Consider the following 16,016-nt stretch of genomic DNA (forward strand, 5'->3'; position numbering starts at 1 on the left):
GTAGACCACATGTCCTAACAACGGAACCATTTTTTGGATTATTGGGGCCTGACCTAGCTTCAGAGTTAAGTTAGCCAGACAAATCCTAGTACTACTCGCCCTTTCGGAAATAGTCCGCATAACACGGACTGAGATCTCACCCGAATTAGTATGGGTGGGTGCTAGAACCAGGTAGATGTCTGAGGATTTCAACTGGTTCGCAGTTTCACCATGTGTGCAGGTTTCTTTGCACACTTTACTGTACATCGTAGCGTGATATAATATCTTCGCGCAGAGCTACCTAGGGGCTGAACGTCGTGCTGTACTTTATTACCTAAGACCTTACTAGTATTCCAACCTTATTGGGGCCTAAACCAGGTTCAAATTTAAGTTAGCCAAACAAATCCTGGTACTACTGGCCCTTTCACCAACAGTCCACGGAGCGCGGACTGAGGTCTCACCGGAAGTAGTATGGGAGGGTGCTAGAACCAAGTTTTTGTACCCTCGAGATGTCTGAGCAGTTCAACTGGTTTATGGTTTAACCTTGTGCGGAGGTTTCTTCACACACTTTCCCATACTTTGCAGCTTGATATACTGCCTTTGCGCAGACCTACCTAGGGGATGAATGTCACGCTTTACGTTATTACCCAAGACCTTAATGGTATTCCAACATTAGTTACTTATCTTTACCTACTTGAGTGCTTTAAGTACACTTAACAATATAAACCATTCATACAGGTGTGTGGAGTAAAACAACAATGTATTTGCAAATTATATCAATCATTCAATAACCCAAGAATAGATACACAGAATTATAACAAAACTTATCTTTATTAATTCCTTCCTCAATTACAGACTCGACTTCACCCTGTGCACTTAGCTGCATGGGTCTACGCACTTAGCTGTGGACTATTAGGCATTTACACACTCAACTGCAAAGACTTCTCCTACTCTATGACCCAAACACACACTTCAACTTGCGAATTAATCACTTAGACCTTTTCCTACTTCTTTCTTCTCTCTTTTAGTTTACACTTAGAGCGTTGCTCTATTCACACAATCCCATGGTCTCGAAGCATGGGTAGGTCTATCCAGCCGACATTACATTACAAAAGCAGGGTGGACAACCCTGTGACTCTATCATACTTTCATGCCCCACACCCGCAATTTATGGAGATTTACAACAAGATTTGGTCAAAAAATGGGCCTTGAGCCCCAAAACATGCCTTGGGTGGATTCCATTGCCAATAGGGCCCTAGCACAAACATCGTGAATCATCCTTGAGTCACTCTGTCGGTGGGGTGATCTTTGCACAGAGTCCCTCCGACTGTTCTCGAACTGTGCAGAGGTCAGAAGCGCACTGAGCTACTGCTTGCTGGATTTGCTGCATACGAATTTCCGAGACCTCTGTGTCGAGAGTTCTTCTTTGCATTAACATGTGCATCCCCTGCATGTGTGTGAGCTTTCCTTTGATGTCTATCATGATGGTGAAGGCCTTGTCGATCTAAGGCTAGACGTGCACTTTTAGGACTGCTTCCTTATGTTGTGTCATGTCCACTTGCTCCTTTAGTGCTTTAGACCACTGCATCTGTGTGAGCCTCTGGGTGAGGACCATCGTCTGCACAGTTCCTCAGACAATGTCATATTGTTGTTGTAGTTCTCGCACCATTGTCTCTAAGCGTTGGATGTTGGCATCATCCTGAAGAGTTGTGAGGACCCCAAGTTATTCTTCCAACATGCTGGTGCAGTCTCGCACTGCACCTTCAAATTCCTCCAATCCAATTGTGATAGCACTAGTGCACTATTCTCTAAATTCTGGGGGAGTGGATGGCTACGCCTTTAACCACAGCTCAATGATCTGAAGATTCAACTCCAGCTAAACCTTTTTCATTTCCTCCCTGGCCTTGCAGACCCCTGCTACTAACCTATGGATCTGTGCCTCCACTAGTATATATGTTGGGATGGCCCTCTCTTGGACGCTTTGGAAAGCGTCGTCTATCACTTGTACCAACTATTGATTTTGCGACACAAATTCATCGCGCTACAGGATTAGTTGTTCCATATTTATTTTCTGCTCACTGAGGACTTGGAATTCACAACTCTCCCTAGCTCGCAGCTCTCCAGTTATCCCATCCTGAAACACATATAATGTCTCACGTAGGAGGGTAACTAGATTAACACTGAGACCTTTCAACAAGCTAACTGAAGGCCTGTTGGACTCATTTGACGTGACTAGTGCCCCTTCCGGTAGCACTATTGTGTTTGTCATTCGCACACACAACATCTATTCTATTTTCATGGATCCAACTACGAGGTTGGTCGAAAGGGTACCGACCTAAGGGGGCACACCTGTAATTCCTGTAACTGTGCTCTGATGGTCCCCAACACAATCTGGTTCTCCTGCATGAAATCTTGGAGAGCCTCATTGGTGACATCATGCACCATCTCACCTATGTCATGTAGATCACCCTCGGTTAGGGTGATTAGGTCAATGAACAATTTCGAGGCCTTGACCTTCTTCCATGACCCTACCCACTCTACTGGGTGTTGGCGCTTCAGCTACATTGATGTGGTTCGTGGGTCTATGCCTCCTTCTTCTGTTTCTTCTTCCTCTGCTTCCTACCCCTGGAAATTCATTGTTTGGCCTTCGCCCACCTTCGCGACTGCTTCCTGTGTTGCTACTGTTGCTATGTCCTTTTCCTCCTCAGATACTTTTTCTGCCACGTCCCGCGCTACCCAAACTTCTATTGATGTTGTTTCCTTCCTTCCTTTCTCATCCAACTATGTGATGTGCAGCTTGGCCTCATCTTTCTTCTTTTGTGCTGTCAACTTCTCGATTTCTGCAATGTCTGGGGCATGCCATTCTCCAGGACATTGAAAATGGCATCATCGGTGGCTACAAAGGGTAGCTTTTTCCACTGTTTAGTCGGGTCCTTGTGTGCCCTGATATATATGTTATGCATGTCTGCCTTAAATTCTACAAAACTATGCAGACTATTGTAAACCATGGGTGACAATCACGGCTTATGATTGATCCACATTCTGAGGTTCATCTCCATGAACACCCAGAAGGTCTTGCTATCACGTATCCTTTTATCATCCTTCATGGCCCAGAGCAAAGCATACTTCGCTGCCTCTAGTAAATCTCTATCAATTATGGGGAATTGACAATCCTTTCGCAATTCCCCGTCTACGAGCACTATGTATAGCAACAACCATGTATAGTGGAACGTTTTTCCTTGTTGCTAGGTGTTAGCACTTGGAATTCACCTAGGCTGAGATAGACAAACTCTCAAGGCTACATCAAACCATTTCACCTCGTAGCTAGCCCTACGAGGTATGAGAAGGCTCTCTCGGGTCAGATTCGGTAGATCTTTCAATATGATAAGCTGACCAATTAGGAATAAAGATTTTAGGCTAGTAAATTGATAAGGGGGGTTGATTTAAAGATTTTTGGGGTTTTTGGTGGCATTTGGAGGGAGTGCAATTCAGGGTGCGGGGATTGGGCTCAGTTTTTGCAGGGGGATCTTTGGGGCAAGGTAAGAGTGAGCGCTGATGCCTTAATCAGAGATGGATGATCAGGGATGATAGAGGAGGAACTAGAGAGGGCAAACAACCATTTTGAATCCTCTCTAGACAGTAGAAAACATAAATATTGAACAAACTAAAAAGCTGAGCATGTCAAAGCATGAATTCAAACTTTACCACTTCATCTGTCCAATTAGAAGCAAAAGAGAGATGTGGAATACATAAACAAACTTACAAGAACATGTAGAGAACACACCATCAACACAACAATCCACAAGAATCCACAATGATGTCTGCAAAACCCTGGCCTTCCTTTTCCTTAAATTGCAGAGATAGATGTACAATATACAATAAAGCTTTCTCCCACAAGAGTCCAACCCTGAAAATGAGAAAGAGAAGGCATAATATAGAAGATCCAACTCCTTTCCCCACCTCTAGGGGTTGAGCTCAGCTTCCTAGGAGCTATTGCAACTAATTCTAAATCAGTCACTAGATAATAGGCCAGCTCAACAACTTACCTCTAAAACTTAGGAAGCCTATCTATGCATTAAATATTCACTATTTACATCAAAGAGGCTTCTAGAAGTGGTAAAGAAGAGTAAAAGTATCTAATGCCATGAAATTTACACAAGAATCCATCATTTACAAGCCCAAATAGTCAACCAAAGTGAAAACAGTGCTTTGTTGGCCGAACTGGTCAAAAACTGGCAAATTTTGCTTGACTGGTCGCACCTCTGGCTTGACTAGTCGCACCTTTTTGAGCTCTGTTTGAGGGCCTTCCCGGAGTCCAAATCAGGTGCAGGATAGCTCGTTGGAAAGGTCTGGAAGTCTACTTTCCAACCCAACCGGAATTATGAATTTGGAGTTGATTTGACCCCTCAAAAATCATTTCTCCCAAGACTGCTTTCTGCAACTCAAAAAAGGGGCAGAAAGTCAAAATTTGCATGTATTTTGAGCTTTTGGCTGCCCAAATCTTCACAAAATTTGAAACCCTTCCATAGGCAAGTGTACTTTTACAAGAAAAATCCAACCATGTAGAGTTTTCCCCGTTCTGAGCTGTATCGACGACTCGTCTCGTACGGGGTGAGACGAGTCGAGTGGCCAAAACCTGTAAAATTCCAAAAAAAATGCCAAAAATGCCTCAAAATCCTCAAAATTTCTTGGTTTTGCTGCTAGAAGAAGGCTAGTCAGTATCATGGTGAGTAAGAGAGGCCTCAGCCAAGATACGGAGTGGGTTGGTCTTCTTCTTCCTTTTGGGAGCCTCGGTCAACCTCCTTTGAAATATTTTCATCTTCGCCTTGCAAACATGCATCCTAGCCCAATAACCTGTGATGACCGCCCTTTCCACCCTTATGAGGCCTCCTCTGTACCTCAACCTCTGTAGATGATGAATGGTCATCACCTTGCTCATAAGTCTCAGTATCTGGCATGGTTTTGGAACCAGATGAGCAAACTGAAGGACAAATTGGACTGCTGCCTCTGCCTGCAAAAGTACTGAACTCTATGCTGTTTCAAGGGAAAAAAAAAACATGAGGGGAATGTTAGGGGAGGGAACTTCTTAACAAGGAATGGGAATATATGATAATAACAGGGAATCTTCAAGGGAAACTTTACACATTGTCATGCATATAGGAACCGTTTTAACATTGGGAAATCACTTGCCAAGAACATCTCATATGGGACAAAACATGTATGATAATGAACATGGAAGGGGCATACATGAATCAAGAGGGACCTAGGGACACCATACACCAAATTCACTGAGGAGTTCATGTGGGTTATAAGGCAGATTCTGCTCTTTTTGTTCTTTAAGAGTTACATGCACATTAAGGAGTACATACTCATCATTTTCACATGAGGGGAAAGTGTTTCATGTATAAGGGGATGTCAAGGATATATAGGGGTTTGTACATGCTTTTAAATATACAACACATTAAATTTACATGACTCTCTTCAGTCTTTACAATGTATCTTTTCTTTTTGTTTTAGTTTTTTGCATGTGTATGGTAGAGGAAATTAGGGTTTGAGTGCTTGTAAGAGGGGTAGGGTTTATAACTTAGGGATGGAAGTAGGGAAACATTTATGAGCAAATGAAATAGGACAGAGATGCAAACATGATTATTAATGAAAGAGTGAAAAAAGGAAGGGATCAATGGGACAATAAACACTTGAAACAGTCACAAAACCCTAGCATTTTACAAACATTAGCAACGGCATTAATCCATTCACTTGCAACTTTAAATGATAAAACCATGACACACCTCATTATTTTCACCATCCATATCATCATTCATGAATTGAGTGCCTACCTTGATCAATTTAGCAAGCAAGAGGGAAATTTAGTAAATTTGGAGTGATTCTGTAGAAGACAGCTTGAGTGGTCGCACCCTGCCTGAGTGGTCGCACCCTTGAGAAAAATACACTGCAGAGGGGTCACTGAGTGGTCGCACCCCGCCTGAGTGGTCGCACCCTTTCACAGCCTTGTTTGAGGGCCTTCCTGGTGTCGGAATTGGGCGCAGGATGGCTCGTTGGAAAGGTATTTGAGTCTAATTTCCAATAAAAGTGGAATTTTTCAATTTGGAGTTGATTTGTCCTGTCAAAAATCAAATCTCCCAAGACTGGTCAAAAAGTGACAAATGAGGCTGCTTCAAGGAAGAGTGCTGTTGCAGTCAACGTTTGAATGCCTTCCTCAACCCCAAATTGAGCTCATGATAGCTTATTGGAAAGCTCTCTTTGTCTAGTTATCATTTTACCCATCAATCAAGTCATTTGTTCAACCAAGCTAGGAGAAAACTTGATTTTTCCAAGGTCACTTCATAGGTGTCTTTGATTCTCCTGAGGCAACGGTATTCTTGACATTTCTCTCAAACCATGACACCTGTGTAAAAAGTGAAGGAGGTTTTTCTTCTTTGGCATGTTATGGACAAAAACCTCTCTCAGTTTCCCAAAATTCATCTTTGACTGATCTGAAACATCATTTGAGTGAAACTTGCCCCGATGTGTGAAACAAGGAATTTTGTCGAAATGGAGCGAAATGAAGGGGATAGGGGGCTTCTAAATTCTTGGGGAAATTTTTGGGAGTAGGGAGGGATGTTAGGAAGTAGGGGAAAGTGGAATCTCAGAGATTGAGTGAGGGGAAGGGGTCCAAAAGGGCAAAACACATGCCCAACCTAGAAAATTGCCAGGTTGTAGCTAGAAACTAGGGTTTGTGCAAAAATGAGGAATTTGGGGGATCTGAGTGTCGGGAAGTGTTTTATAAGGTAAATTAAGGATAGGGGAAGGTGTATGAACATCAGGAAACAAGTTTTGCCGGTGATTTGACCATCCAAGAGAAATTGCCTTCAAAACCCTAGGAGAGGGAAATGAGCTTGCCTAGGCACAACTGAAGCATGAATAAGGTAAAAAATGAATCATTAGACACTGACATGAAAATGACAACCCTATGAATGATGATAGGCTTAGCTGAATGATGACATGGACTGACATTTGGGCAAAGCCTAGACCTAATGCCTAGTGACCAAATTTTGCTTGAAGACTCACTGAAATGACAAAATTTGACCTTGACACTTCAAAATCACTTTTTAAGAGCATATTTGATCACCGAAGGAAGGCTGGAAAGACTGACACTAACATTGGCTCCAATGGGGATGGTAGCTCCTTGGAGGTGCCAAGAACCTTAGACCTCTGGGAGAGCAGACCAGTGCTTTATCATCATTGGGCAATGGAGTCATTATTTACACAAACAATACGAGACCTTGACTCATTTATTAAATGATAACTTGACTGAAAACTGACTGAAACTTAAATAAAGCTTGACTCAAACCGACTCGATGGAAAACTGAAATAACTTGAAAAAAAAACTCACTTAACAGACCAAACACAAATGACTCATGACTGACTTAAAACAAGACTTTACAAAGCTTTTTGAAGGGCAGCAGTCCATCAAGATTTGAAATCATGATGACAACCACCTGTGTTTCTTACAAGACAATATACAATCAAACTATATCAAAATGCCAATGCAACCAATCAAGAAGATGGCTTCTTGACTGATTCTTCTTATCAGATCTGCTGGTCAACAGTACAAACCTATAACTGAGCGTCCAAAAACATAGCTGACCATGATCTCCTTCATCACTGAACACTGCAATAAACACTATCACTGCTGGCTGCAACAAACTTGCTAGAGGATCGTGAAAAACATGAAGATTTGCCACTGCCACGTCCTGCTGAAAGATCAAGGTGTCCTTTGTTTCAAATTCTGATCCGCCTTCATCATGTGCTTCGGTAAAAGTATGCTCATGGGCTTCAAAAAACTCCGAACAAGTAGATGAGCAGATCTCTTCTTGTAAGAACATTTCAATACATGAAACATATGAAGAAGAATCTGAAATAGAATCCTGAATGCTATGATCTTCTGTAGTCTGAATGTGTTGTAAGTCATTCTTAAACAAAAAACAATCTTCGAGATTATCAAACATGACAGCCTTATCATCTTTGTGAAAGAAAATATTATCTGTTTGCTGATCTACAAAACTGATTATAAGACAGTCATCTTTTTCAAAAGAGGAAGAAGTTTCTCCAACACTTTCCTGACTAGGTGTGCATTGCAAATCTGCTGTAGCTTGGGCTGTAACAGGACCTTTCAAAAGCTGATCTATCTCCTCTTCAGACAAAGGAGACAATGCCTTTTGTTCTCTTCTGCTTAAACAGTAATTATCTTCATATGACAATGCATTCAAACTATCATTTTTTACTGAATTATTGAAAGGAGATTCATCACTTACTTGCACAAAGATCTCACCTTGCTGTTCATGAACATCTGAATCCAAAACTCTGTCTCTGACCTTAACAACCAAACTCTCCTTTACAGGATTCAGCACAAGGTATGCTTGGTCATCATAATCTAAATGTTGATCTGAAGTAGCTGTCCTGTTTTCTTCAATCGGCATGCTGTCTTCTTCTGTGGGCAGATCTGAAATGAGCTCTTCTCTTTCATCATTTTCAACCATATGACCATCTTCAAGCTGCTGCTCTTGATTCTGCTGCAAAATGTCCTGATCATCTTGATGAGTATCCACTAGGTTCTCATCATGTTGCTGAAATGGATTCTCATACAAAGCCTCCATGATCTGAACGTCCATAAAATTGTCATCTTCATAATATGTCTCAAGGCTTTCAATAAAATTATGTACATGGCTACAACAGTTCTGAACTAAAACCAAAGATGGATATGATTCTTTATACTTTTCAAAGAACACGGTATGAAAATCCCTTAAACAATAAATTGAAGCAGATGGCAAACTTTCATACCATGATTGAGCTTTACCTTCCAGAGTGGCCAAGAATATTTTCATCAAACAATCTTCCGGAAAATCCACCTTCAACTTGCGAATATGCATATGAAATCTGATTAGATGAAGAGCAGCATCCTTCTTACCATCATCATTAAATATAGGCAGATTCTTTGACCAATCTACCTTTGGAATTTTATTCGGAAAACCAGGGATGTGATCTCGGCTCAAGGGAGCATATCTTCTTGCGATTCGGTCCATCGTGTAAATCTCACAGCTACTGATCTCTCTGCAGTGAAGTCACCATGAAGCACTGATCGCTGGATTCTTCAGTGAAAGGAGTCGCCAAGTGAATGATTTCAGCCTTGTCAGTGTCTGATCGTTGTTCACCATCAACAATCAGATCTGAAATTGATACATGTACTGGGGTAAAGATGTCAATGAAGCGCTATGTTCACAAATCCCATGGAGATAGACTGAAGCAGCGTTTATCTACTTGTGCTGATGTAAAACAAGAGCGTTTTCGAAGGCTTCTGGCGTAACTTCAGGCTCCGTCTAAGACTTATGAAATAACATGACAATGAGCAAACGATCAGATGTTCTCCCCAGTATGGTCGCCACTATGTTAGCACTTGGAATTCACCTAGGCTGAGATAGACAAACTCTCAAGGCTACATCAAACCATTTCACCTCGTAGCTAGCCCTACGAGGTATGAGAAGGCTCTCTCGGGTCAGATTCGGTAGATCTTTCAATATGATAAGCTAACCAATTAGGAATAAAGATTTTAGGCTAGTAAATTGATAAGGGGGGTTGATTTAAAGATTTTTGGGGTTTTTGGTGGCATTTGGAGGGAGTGCAATTCAGGGTGCGGGGATTGGGCTCAGTTTTTGCAGGGGGATCTTTGGGGCAAGGTAGGAGTGAGCGTTGATGCCTTAATCTGAGATGGATGATCAGGGATGATAGAGGAGGAGCTAAAGAGGGCAAACAACCATTTTGAATCCTCTCTAGACAGTAGAAAACATAAATATTGAACAAACTAAAAAGCTGAGCATGTCAAAGCATGAATTCAAACTTTACCACTTCATCTGTCCAATTAGAAGCAAAAGAGAGATGTGGAATACATAAACAAACTTACAAGAACATGTAGAGAACACACCATCAACACAACAATCCACAAGAATCCACAATGATGTCTGCAAAACCCCGGCCTTCCTTTTCCTTAAATTGCAGAGATAGATGTACAATATACAATAAAGCTTTCCCCCACAAGAGTCCAACCCTGAAAATGAGAAAGAGAAGGCATAATATAGAAGATCCAACTCCTTTCCCCACCTCTAGGGGTCAAGCTCAGCTTCCTAGGAGCTGTTGCAACTAATTCTAAATCAGTCACTAGATAATAGGCCAGCTCAACAACTTACCTCTAAAACTTAGGAAGCCTATCTATGCATTAAATATTCACTATTTACATCAAAGAGGCTTCTAGAAGTGGTAAATAAGAGTAAAAGTATCTAATGCCATGACATTTACACAAGAATCCATCATTTACATGCCCAAATAGTCAACCAAAGTGAAAACAGTGCTTTGCTGGCCGAACTGGTCAAAAACTGGCAAATTTTGCTTGACTGGTCGCACCTCTGGCTTGACTAGTCGCACCTTTTTGCAGCTCTGTTTGAGGGCCTTCCCGAAGTCCAAATCAGGTGTAGGATAGCTCGTTGGAAAGGTGTGGAAGTATAATTTCCAACCCAACCAGAATTTCTGAATTTGGAGTTGATTTGGCCCCTCAAAAGTCATTTCTCCCAAGACTGCTTTCTGCAACTCAAAAAAGGGGCAGAAAGTCAAAATTTGCATGTATTTTGAGCTTTTGGCTGCCCAAATCTTCACAAAATTTGAAACCCTTTCATAGGAAAGTGTACTTTTACAAGAAAAATCCAACCATGTAGAGTTTTCCCCGTTCTGAGCTGTATCGACGACTCGTCTCGTACGGGGTGAGACGAGTCGAGTGGCCAAAACCTGTAAAATTCCAAAAAAATGCAAAAAATGCCTCAAAATCCTCAAAATTTCTTGGTTTTGCTGCTAGAAGAAGGCTAGTCAGTATCATGGTGAGTAAGAGAGGCCTCAGCCAAGATACGGAGTGGGTTGGTCTTCTTCTTCCTTTTGGGAGCCTCGGTCAACCTCCTTTGAAACATTTTCATCTTCGCCTTGCAAACATGCATCCTAGCCCAATAACCTGTGATGACCGCCCTTTCCACCCTTATGAGGCCTCCTCTGTACCTCAACCTCTGTAGATGATGAATGGTCATCACCTTGCTCATAAGTCTCAGTATCTGGCATGGTTTTGGAGCAAGATGGGCAAACTGAAGGACAAATTGGACTGCTGCCTCTGCCTGCAAAAGTACTGAACTCTATGCTGTTTCAAGGGAAAAAAAAAACATGAGGGGAATGTTAGGGGAGGGAACTTCTTAACAAGGAATGGGAATATATGATAATAACAGGGAATCTTCAAGGGAAACTTTACACATTGTCATGCATATAGGAACCGTTTTAACATTGGGAAATCACTTGCCAAGAACATCTCATATGGGACAAAACATGTATGATAATGAACATGGAAGGGGCATACATGAATCAAGAGGGACCTAGGGACACCATACACCAAATTCACTGAGGAGTTCATGTGTGTTATAAGGCAGATTCTGCTCTTTTTGTTCTTTAAGAGTTACATGCACATTAAGGAGTACATACTCATCATTTTCACATGAAGGGAAAGTGTTTCATGTATAAGGGGATGTCAAGGATATATAGGGGTTTGTACATGCTTTTAAATATACAGCACATTAAATTTACATGACTCTCTTCAGTCTTTACAATGTATCTTTTCTTTTTGTTTTAGTTTTTTGCATGTGTATGGTAGAGGAAATTAGGGTTTGAGTGCTTGTAAGAGGGGTAGGGTTTATAACTTAGGGATGGGAGTAGGGCAACATTTATGTGCAAATGAAATAGGACAGAGATGCAAACATGATTATTAATGAAAGAGTGGAAAAAGGAAGGGATCAATGGGACAATAAACACTTGAAACAGTCACAAAACCCTAGCATTTTACAAACATTAGCAACGGCCATATTAATCCATTCACTTGCAACTTTAAATGATAAAACCATGACACACCTCATTATTTTCACCATCCATATCATCATTCATGAATTGAGTGCCTACCTTGATCAATTTAGCAAGCAAGAGGGCAATTTAGTAAATTTGGAGTGATTCTGTAGAAGACAGCTTGAGTGGTCGCACCCTGCCTGAGTGGTCGCACCCTTGAGAAAAATACACTGCAGAGGGGTCACTGAGTGGTCGCACCCCGCCTGAGTGGTCGCACCCTTTCACAGCCTTGTTTGAGGGCCTTCCTGGTGTCAGAATCGGGCGTAGGATGGCTCGTTGGAAAGGTATTTGAGTCTACTTTCCAATAAGAGTGGAATGTTTTAATTTGGAGTTGATTTGTCCTGTCAAAAATCAAATCTCCCAAGACTGGTCAAAAAGTGCCAAATGAGGCTGCTTCAAGGAAGAGTGCTGTTGCAGTCAACTTTTGAATGCCTTCCTCAACCCCAAATTGAGCTCATGATAGCTCATTGGAAAGATCTCTTTGTCTAGTTATCATTTTACCCATCAATCAAGTCATTTGTCCAACCAAGCTAGGAGAAAACTTGATTTTTCCAAGGTCACTTCATAGGTGTCTTTGATTCTCCTGAGGCAACAGTATTCTTGACATTTCTCTCAAATCATGACACCTGTGTAAAAAGTGAAGGAGGGTTTTCTTCTTTGGCATGTTATGGACAAAAACCTCTCTCAGTTTCCCAAAATGCATCTTTGAATGATCTGAAAAATCATTTGAGTGAAACTTGCCCCGATGTGTGAAACAAGGAAGTTTGTCGAAATGGAGCGAAATGAAGGGGATAGGGGGCTTCTAAATTCTTGGGTAAATTTTTGGGAGTAGGGAGGGATGTTAGGAAGCAGGGGAAAGTGGAATCTCAGAGATTGAGTGAGGGGAAGGGGTCCAAAAGGGCAAAACACAGGCCCAACCTAGAAAATTGCCAGGTTGTAGCTAGAAACTAGGGTTTGTGCAAAAATGAGGAATTTGGGTGATCTGAGTGTCGGGAAGTGTTTGATAAGGTAAATTAAGGATAGGGGAAGGTGTATGAACATCAGGAAACAAGTTTTACCGGTGATTTGACCATCCAAGAGAAATTGCCTTCAAAACCCTAGGAGAGGGAAATGAGCTTGCCTAGGCACAACTGAAGCATGAATAAGGTATAAAATGACTCATTAGACACTGACATGAAAATGACAACCCTATGAATGATGATAGGCTTAGCTGAATGATGACATGGACTGACATTTGGGCAAAGCCTAGACCTAATGCCTAGTGACCAAATTTTGCTTGAAGACTCACTGAAATGACAAAATTTGACCTTGACACTTCAAAATCACTTTTTAAGAGCATATTTGATCACCGAAGGAAGGCTGGAAAGACTGACACTAACACTAGGCTTCATGGTAATTCTCTAAAAATTTAGTGCAGAGGAATTCAGACTAGTTAAATTGGACTCCCTCTGTGCACTGCTCAGCCAGTGCGACCGCTGGCATAGGTACCTTGTCTGTGTAGCACTTGCGCATAACTTTTCCTACCAGGATATGGGTTGCCATGCATACTACTTTGTCCTTGATGCTCGAGATGGTGTAATACCTCTTCTTCTTTTCCAGCTTGTAATTTTTCTTCATGGCCTCCGCGATGGCCAAATCACTACCCTTCCATTTAGATATCGCCGCGAGGTCGTCTTCTTTGTATGGAAGCTAGGAGGTGCAATGAATCAAGTCTGTCATGATTGGGATGGGCTCCTATAGCCATGAAAACCCATCATGCACCAGGCAGAGTAGATTCCTGATGACAAAATGGTTATTGGGGCGAAGTGGAAATGCGACACCCAGAGTAGGTTTAGCAGCCCAGCCTTTTCCACTTTGCACAACCACTTCCGCGACTCTAATGTTTTCACCCCCCCTGCAGTGTTCTACTTCATGAGGTTTCTGGTCTCAAGGTGAGGGAAGTTCTAGTCGTCAACGAAGTCCCAATCTTTGAATTTCAGGCTCAGCATGTGACCCAGGTGCGTGCCTTTAACCATAATGCCATCTGGGAAGAGCAAGGTCTGGAGCGAGCTCTTGGTCTCATCCAGGTCCATGAGAACTTTGGCCTTCCCTTTTCATAGGGGGGACATAGGCAGGTAATTTTGTCGCAGACTGTGTAGGCTGAGTATCCAACTCCATGCCTTCATCTTCTTCTTCTATGATGAGAAGATCCTACAGATCTTCTTCTTCATCATCTGTTTCTATATTGACAACTTTCCCCTTCTCCTCCATCAACAGTTTTCTGCACAGTGGGTTTTGCAGGGACACACATATGCAAGCAATTGCTTGTTTGTCCTTCTTGGGTCTTGGCGTGCATGGTGATTTTGGGATTTCTTCCACAATCTCGACACCTTCTAGAACATCCCCCATAGTTACGGCCTACACGGCCTCCTTGATGGTCACTTCAGCTATCTCCATACCATCCTTAGTTATTCCCATTGTATCTATATAAAAATCTATCACTCGTGAATTCAGGGGCTTAATCAACACTCGACTCACAACAATGAGGGTTATGCTTGATCACTCAAATCGCAAATGACCAAGTTTTTTTTGTTGGGCAGTCCTTTGTATTTTATAGCGTTTTTGGAATTTGATTTAGACCGTTCCCCCCAAATCTGGTTCATTAATGCTCCCTTGGAGGCAGATTTTGCGAGATTTTTCCCATAAATCACTTCTTAAATGCCTACCGCTCAGTCCATTTCGCCTCAAGTCGAGTATTCCATCATGAATAGTGACTTCAATGGTCACTTTCTAGCCAACCCGCATGGTAGCGCAGCCCCTCTTGCGTGGTCGTGGACCTTGAGACTCTTTGCTTCTGCGCGCATCTCTAATATCGTGCAACTCCTAGGCAGAATATTTTATAGTCCAACACTCGCTTCCAACTGCCTAGAGTGCTAAGACTGTCCTTCTCTCGACTAGTCAGGTGGTCGGACCACCCGTGAAAGGTTTCATTCGATCATTCATCTTGTTGCCTAGAGAATCTCTACCTTTTACTATTATGGTGAGCATCGCGTACTTTATTACTTACAACTCGCTACCCTGGTCATTATGCTTAGAAATATGCAGTCCAAGCCAAGGCATCAGACTAATCAATTCACAACAATAGGCCTTAACCCTATCATTGTGATCGCACACACCATGCCTTACCATTCTGGTATTTTTTCTTAGAAAATATTTCTTTCTTTCGCCCTCCATCTTCTTGACTTACCTGTCCATCAAAGCGCTTTTCTTCCTTAATCGTACCCTTTCTTCTTCAAGTTTGTGGAGTCTAAGGTTTCCCTGTTGGACTTCTTCCTCAAGTCCCATGATTTCTATTTCATGTGGCTGTGTGAACCCTTCTTTCTGGGCTTCGCGAACCCTTGTATCTATTGGTGCTACTATGCGTGGACTAGGCTTTGGATGCTCCATAGGGATTACAACATTCACTTCATACTTCAGCTTCGAAAGTGCCTGCATGGTCAGGTTTTTGCACATGGTCCTATAATCCTAGAGAACTGTTGGTACGCACAGGTCCAAGTCAGTTCATTTCACATGGTGGATCGTGTTCAGTGCTTCACGTATTTTATCAAAAGCTTCTTTGTAATATGCTTCTGTGTACTTGGTATTACCATACTTCCTAGTCCAAACCGGAGGGGTCGTTTGCACCATTGTCTTGCTCGCTCCTGCTTGTAGGTCATGTTTCCTATCGCAAGGATGGTGTACGTTCGTCTAGGTTACACACCATATGCCTATACCCATCTGGAAAGGTGGGCGCGCAGGCTGTTTCATCCATCATACTCGGCTTTCATCCACATCTAAGGCTTTCCAAACTACATGCACATCATCCTTTTTCATTCATGCCAGTCCTCAAAACTTCCTTGATGCATACCCCACCATCTTGCGGGCGTAGCGTAGAGTACCCATTTCAGAGAGTCGAAATGTTGTTGTTCCAGTACATATCTTTCAAATTTATTCAGGAAATCATCCACCTCACTCAACCCATCATACATAGGCAGATCTCTTACCTATATTGCCATGCAACACAACAACCTTGTCATCAT

This window comes from Pinus tabuliformis, chromosome X (genome assembly GCF_031772625.1).
Source record: "Pinus tabuliformis cultivar Carrire ecotype Pingquan chromosome X, CPIR1, whole genome shotgun sequence".
NCBI lineage: Eukaryota > Viridiplantae > Streptophyta > Pinopsida > Pinales > Pinaceae > Pinus > Pinus tabuliformis.